Source organism: Arachis ipaensis, chromosome B6 (genome assembly GCF_059453495.1).
Source record: "Arachis ipaensis isolate K30076 ecotype BB chromosome B6, ASM5945349v1, whole genome shotgun sequence".
NCBI lineage: Eukaryota > Viridiplantae > Streptophyta > Magnoliopsida > Fabales > Fabaceae > Arachis > Arachis ipaensis.
Window position 1 is genome coordinate 87572957 of NC_142441.1, and position 6760 is coordinate 87579716.

A 6760-nucleotide genomic window follows, 5' to 3' on the forward strand; every position below is an offset into this window, starting at 1 on the left:
TTCTTGATAAACCTCCTTGATTGATCTTCATATTATATTGTTTTGTGTTGTATGGTGTTTTTCATAAGCATTCTTGAATTCTTAGTGTCTAAGCATTAAAGATTTCTAAGTTTGGTGTCTTGCATGTTTTCTTGGCATAAAAAAAAATTTCAAAAATAAGTTCTTGGTGTTCATCTTGATCTTCAAAGTGTTCTTGGTGTTCATCTTGACATTCATAGCATTCTTGCATGCATTCATTGTTTTGATCCAATATTTTCATGCATTGCATCATTTTCATGTTTTTCTCTCTCATCATAAAAAATTCAAAAATCAAAAAAATAAAATATCTTTCCCTTTTTCTTCTCATAAATTCGAAAATTTGAGTTGACTTTTTCAAAAATTTTTAAAATTCAATTGTTTTCTATGAGTCAAATCAAATTTTCAAATTTCACCTTTTTCAAAATCTTTTTCAAAAATCAAATCTTTTTCATTTTTCTTAGTTATGTTCGAAAATTTTAAAAATATTTTTCAAAAATATTTTTCTTATCTTTACCACATAATGTTCGAAAATAACATCATCAATTTATGTTTTGATTCAAAAATTTCAAGCTTGTTACTTGCTTGTTAAGAAAGATTCAAACTTTAGGTTCTAGAATCATGTCTTGTGATTTCTTGTGAATCAAGTCATTAATTGTGATTAAAAAAAATCAAATCTTTTTCAAAACTAATTTCAATCATATCTTTTCAAAAATATCTTTTTATCTTATCTTTTTCAAAATCATATCTTTTTCAAAAATTTGATTTTAAAATATCTTTTCTAACTTTTTATCTTCTTATCTTTTCAAAATTGATTTTCAAATTTGTTTCAACTAACTAACTAACTTTTTTTTTGTTTCTTATCTTTTTCAAAACTACCTAACTAACTCTCTCTCTCTAATTTTCGAAAATATCTCCCTCTTTTTCAAAAATTCTTTTTAATCAACTAATTATTTTAATTTTTGATTTTAATTTTTTTTCCTAATTTTCGAAAATTACTAACCTTTTTCAAAAACTAATTTCGAAAATTACTAACCATTTTTCAAAAATAATTTTCAAAAATCCTCTCCCCCTCTCATCTTCTTCTATTTATTTATTTATTTACTAACACTTCTCTTCATCTCACATCTCTGCTCTCCTCACCCTTGTGTTTCTTTCCTTACATTACATTCTTTTCTTCTTCTTTTCTTCTACTCTTCTTTTCTTCCACTCACCTAGGGGAACCTCTATACTGTAGTAAAAAGGATCCCTATTATTATTTTTTTGTTCCCTTTTTTTTCATATGAGCAGGAGCAAGGATAAGAATATTCTTGTTGAATCAGATCCAGAACCTGAAAGGACTCTGAAGAGGAAACTAAGAGAAGCTAAATTACAACAATCCAGCAAGCACCTTTTTGAAATTTTCGAACAAGAAGAGGAGATGGCAGCCAAAAATAATAATAATGCAAGGAGGATGCTTGGTGACTTTATTGCACCTAATTCCAATTTACATGGAAGAAGCATCTCCATCCCTACCATTAGAGCAAACAACTTTGAGCTGAAACCTCAATTAGTTTCTCTGATGCAGCAGAACTGCAAGTTTCATGGACTTCCATCTGAAAGATCCTTTTTAGTTCTTAACTGAATTTTTGTAGATATGTGATACTGTTAAGACTAATGGAGTAGATCCTGAAGTCTACAGGCTCATGCTTTTCCCTTTTGCTATGAGAGACAGAGCTAGAATATGGTTGGACTTTCAACCTAAGGATAGCCTGAACTCTTAGGATAAGCTGGTCAAGGCTTTCTTAGCCAAGTTCTTTCCTCCTCAAAAGCTGAGCAAGCTTAGAGTGGATGTTCAAACCTTCAGACAGAAAGAAGGTGAATCCCTCTATGAAGCTTGGGAGAGATACAAGCAACTGACCAAAAAGTGTCCTTCTGACATGCTTCAGAATGGACCATCCTGGATATATTCTATGATGGTCTGTCTGAATTAGCTAAAATGTCATTGGATATTTCTGCAGGTGGATCCATTCACCTAAAGAAAATGCCTGCAGAAGCTCAAGAACTCATTGACATGGTTGCTAATAACTAGTTCATGTACACTTCTGAAAGGAATCCTGTGAATAATGGGACGCCTATGAAGAAGGGAATTCTTGAAATTGATACTCTGAATGCCATATTGGCTCAGAATAAAATATTGACTTAGCAAGTCAATATGATTTTTCAGAGTCTGAATGGAATGCAAGTTGCATCCAACAGTACTCAAGAGGCATCTTCTGAAGAAGAAGCTTATGATCCTGAGAACCCTGCAATAGCAGAGGTGAATTACTTAGGTGAACCTTATGGAAACACCTATAACCCATTATGGAGAAATCACCCAAATCTCTCATGGAAGAATCAACAAAAGCCTCAACAAGGCTTTAATAATGGTGGAAGAAACAGGTTTAGCAATAGCAAGCCTTTTCCATCATTCACTCAGCAACAGACAGAGAACTCTGAACAAAATACTTCTAATTTAGCAAACTTAGTCTCTGATCTATCTAAGGCCACTGTGAGTTTCATGAATGAAACAAGGTCCTCCATTAGAAATTTGGAAGCACAAGTGGGCCAGCTGAGTAAAAGAGTCGCTGAAATCCCTCCTAGTACTCTCCCAAGCAATACAGAAGAAAATCCAAAAAGAGAGTGCAAGGCCATTGAAATGACCATCATGGCCGAATCCAAGGAAGAAGGGGAGGACGTGAATCCCAAGGAGGAAGACCTCCTGGGGCGTCCAGTGATCAATAAGGAGTTTTCCTCTGAGGAACCAAAGAAATCTGAGACTCAACTAGAGACCATAGAGATTCCATTAAACCTCCTTATGCCATTCATGAGCTCTGATGAGTATTCCTCTCCTGAAGAGAATGAGGATGTTACTAAGGAGCAAGTTACCAAGTACCTTGGTGCAATCATGAAGCTGAATGCCAAATTATTTGGTATTGAGACTATAGGAGATGAACCTCCCTTGTTCACCAATGAACTAAATGCATTGGATCAACTGAGATTGGCTCAGAAGAAATAGGATCCTAGAAAGTTCCTAATACCTTGTACCATAGGCACCATGACCTTTGAGAAGGCTCTATGTGACCTGGGGTCAGGAATAAACCTCATGCCACTCTCTGTAATGGAGAAACTGGGAATCTTTGAGGTACAAGCTGCTAGAATCTCATTAGAAATGGCAGACAATTCCAGAAAATAGGCTTATGGACAAGTAGAGGACATATTAGTAAAGGTTGAAGGCCTTTACATCCCTGCTGATTTCATAATCCTAGATACTGGGAAGGATGAGGATGAATCCATCATCCTTGGAAGAGCCTTCCTAGCCACAGCAAGAGCTGTGATTGATGTTAACAGAGGTGAACTAGTCCTTCAATTGAATGAGGACTCCCTTGAGTTTAAAACTCAAGGACATCCTTCTGTAAACATGGAAAAGAGGCACAGTAAGCTTCTTTCAAAATAGAGTCAACCAGAGCCCCCACAGTCAAACTCTAAGTTTGGTGTTGGGAGGCCACAACCAAACTCTAAGTTTGGTGTTGAACTCCCATATCCAAACTCTAAGTTTAGTGCTGAACGCCATAAACAAGCATCTGGCTGGCGTTCAACGCCAGAAATATGCTGCATCTGGGCGTTGAACGCCCATAACAAGCATCAATTCGGCATTTAAATGCCAGAATTGCATGCAAAGGCATTTTACATGCCTAATTGGTGCAGGGATGAAATTCCTTGACACCTCAGGATCTGTGGACCCCACAGGATCATCTCAGCATCTGTGGACCTCACAGGATCCCCACCTACCTCACCCTTTCTCTCTCTATTCATGGTCATCCCTTCTGTTTTCCATTTACCACTCACATCCATACACCCACCTACCTTCAAAATTCAACATCTTTTTCCCACCCAATCCCACCCATATGGCCGAATACACACATCCCTCCATCTCCTCCATATTTTCTTCTTCTTCTTCTATTCTTTCTTCTTTTGCTCGAGGGCGAGCAACATTCTAAGTTTGGTGTGGTAAAAGCATAGCTTTTTTGTTTTTCCGTAACCATTAATGGCACCTCAAGAAAGAGGAAAGGGAAGACAATTGCTTCCACTTCTGAGCCATGGGAGATGGAAAGATTCATCTCACAAGCCCATCACTAAGAAAAGGATGGAGCAAACAAGAGAGCACATTCATGGATCTCATGAAACACATGAGGAAGCTCATCATCAAGAAATCCCTGAGATACCTCAAGGGATGCACCTTCCTCAACAAAACTTTTGGGAGCAAATCAACACCTCCCTAGGAGAATTAAGTTCCAACATGGGACAATTAAGGGTGAAACATCAAGAGCACTCCATCATCCTTCATGAAATTAGAGAAGATCAAAAAGCAATGAGGGAGGAGCAACAAAGACAAGGAAGAGACAAGGAAGAGCTCAAGGACATCATTGGTTCCTCAAGAAGGAAACGCCACCATCACTAAGGTGGACTCATTCCTTGTTCTTACATTCTCTGTTTTTCGTTTTCTATGTTAAGTGCTTATCTAAGTTTGTGTCTTATTACATGATCATTAGTATATAGTAACTTTGTCTTAATGTTATGAATGTCCTATGAATCCATCACCTCTCTTAAATGAAAAATGCTTTAATTCAAAAGAACAAGAAGTACATGAGTTTCGAATTTATCCTTGAACTTAGTTTAATTATATTGATGTGGTGACAATACTTTTTGTTTTCTGAATGAATGCTTGAACAGTGCATATGTCTTTTGAAGTTGTTGTTTAAGAATGTTAAATATGTTGGCTCTTGAAAGAATGATGACAAGGAGACATGTTATTTGATAATCTGAAAAATCATAAAGATGATTCTTGAAGCAAGAAAAAGCAGCAAAGAACAAAGCTTGCAGAAAAAAAAAAGCGAAAAAAAATAGAAACAAAAAAAAAAGAGAAAAAGCAAGCAGAAAAAGCCAAAGCTCTTAAAACCAAAAGGCAAGAGAAAAAAGCCAATAGCCCTTAAAACCAAAAGGCAAGGGTAAATAAAAAGGATCCCAAGGCTTTGAGCATCAGTGGATAGGAGGGCCTAAAGGAATAAAATCCTGGCCTAAGCGGCTAAACCAAGCTGTCCCTAACCATGTGCTTGTGGCGTGAAGGTGTCAAGTGAAAACTTGAGACTGAGCGGTTAAAGTCAAGGTCCAAAGCAAAAGAAGAGTGTGCTTAAGAACCCTGGACACCTCTAATTGGGGACTTTAGCAAAGCTGAGTCACAATCTGAAAAGGTTCACCTAATTATGTGTCTGTGGCATTTATGTATCCGGTGGTAATACTGGAAAACAAAGTGCTTAGAGCCATGGCCAAGACTCATAAATTAGCTGTGTTCAAGAATCAACATACTAAACTTGGAGAATCAATAACACTATCTGAACTCTGAGTTCCTATAGGTGCCAATCATTCTGAACCTCAATGGATAAAGTGAGATGCCAAAACTATTCAAGAGGCAAAAAGCTACAAGTCCCGCTCATCTGATTGGAGCTATGTTTCATTGATAGTTTGGAATTTATAGTATATTCTCTTCTTTTTATCCTATTTGATTTTCAGTTGCTTGGGGACAAGCAACAATTTAAGTTTGGTGTTGTGATGAGCAGATAATTTATACGCTTTTTGGCATTGTTTTTAGTATGTTTTTAGTAGAATCTAGTTACTTTTAGGGATGTTTTCATTAGTTTTTATGTTAAATTCACATTTCTGGACTTTACTATGAGTTTGTGTGTTTTTCTGTGATTTCAGCTATTTTCTAGCTGAAATTGAGGGACTTGAGCAAAAATCAGATTCAGAGGTTGAAGAAGGACTGCTAATGCTGTTGGATTCTGACCTCCCTGCACTCAAAGTGGATTTCCTGGGGCTACAAAACTCAAAATGGCGCGCTTTCAATTGCGTTGGAATGTAGACATCCAGGGCTTTTCAGAAATATATAATAGTCCATACTTTGGTCGAGTTTAGACAACGTAAAAGAGCGTTGAACGCCAGTTCTACGCTGCTGTTTGGAGTTAAACGCCAGAAACACGTCACGAACCAGAGTTGAACGCCAGAAATACGTTACAACCTGGCGTTCAACTCCAGAAAGAGCCTCTGCATGTGCATCATTCAAGCTCAGCCCAAGCACACACCAAGTGGGCCCCGAAAGTGGATTTATGCATCAATTACTTACTTCTGTAAACCCTAGTAACTAGTTTATTATAAGTAGGACTTTTTACTATTGTATTAGACATCTTATGATTTTTAGTTCATCTTAGGATCATATTGATCACGTTTTGGGGGCTGGCCATTCGGCCATGCCTGAACCTTTCACTTATGTATTCTTAACGGTAGAGTTTCTACACTCCATAGATTAAGGTGTTGAGCTCTGCTGTTCCTCATGAATTAATGCAAAGTACTACTTTTTCTCTATTCAATTCAACTTATTCCGCTTCTAAGATATTCATTCGCACTTCAACATGAATGTGATGAACGTGACAATCATCATCATTCCCTATGAACGCGTGCCTGACAACCACTTCCGTTCTACCTTCGATTGAATGATTATCTCTTGGATCTCTTAATCAGAATCTTCGTGGTTTAAGCTAGATTGATGGCGGCATTCATGAGAATCTGGAAAGTCTAAACCTTGTCTGTGGTATTCCGAGTAGGATTCTGGGATTGAATGACTGTGACGAACTTCAAACTTGCGAGTGCTGGGCGTAGTGACAGACGCAAA

General features: G+C 37.2%; 1 non-coding gene across 1 annotated transcript; it reads right to left on the reverse strand.

Annotated features, from left to right (window-relative positions):
• Positions 1 to 1832: 1832 nt before the first annotated feature.
• LOC148561659 (small nucleolar RNA R71) lies at positions 1833 to 1940 on the reverse strand. Its single transcript, XR_015887226.1, has one exon. It is a non-coding gene; the product is annotated as a small nucleolar RNA R71 (small nucleolar RNA).
• Between the last annotated feature and the right edge of the window lie 4820 nt (positions 1941 to 6760).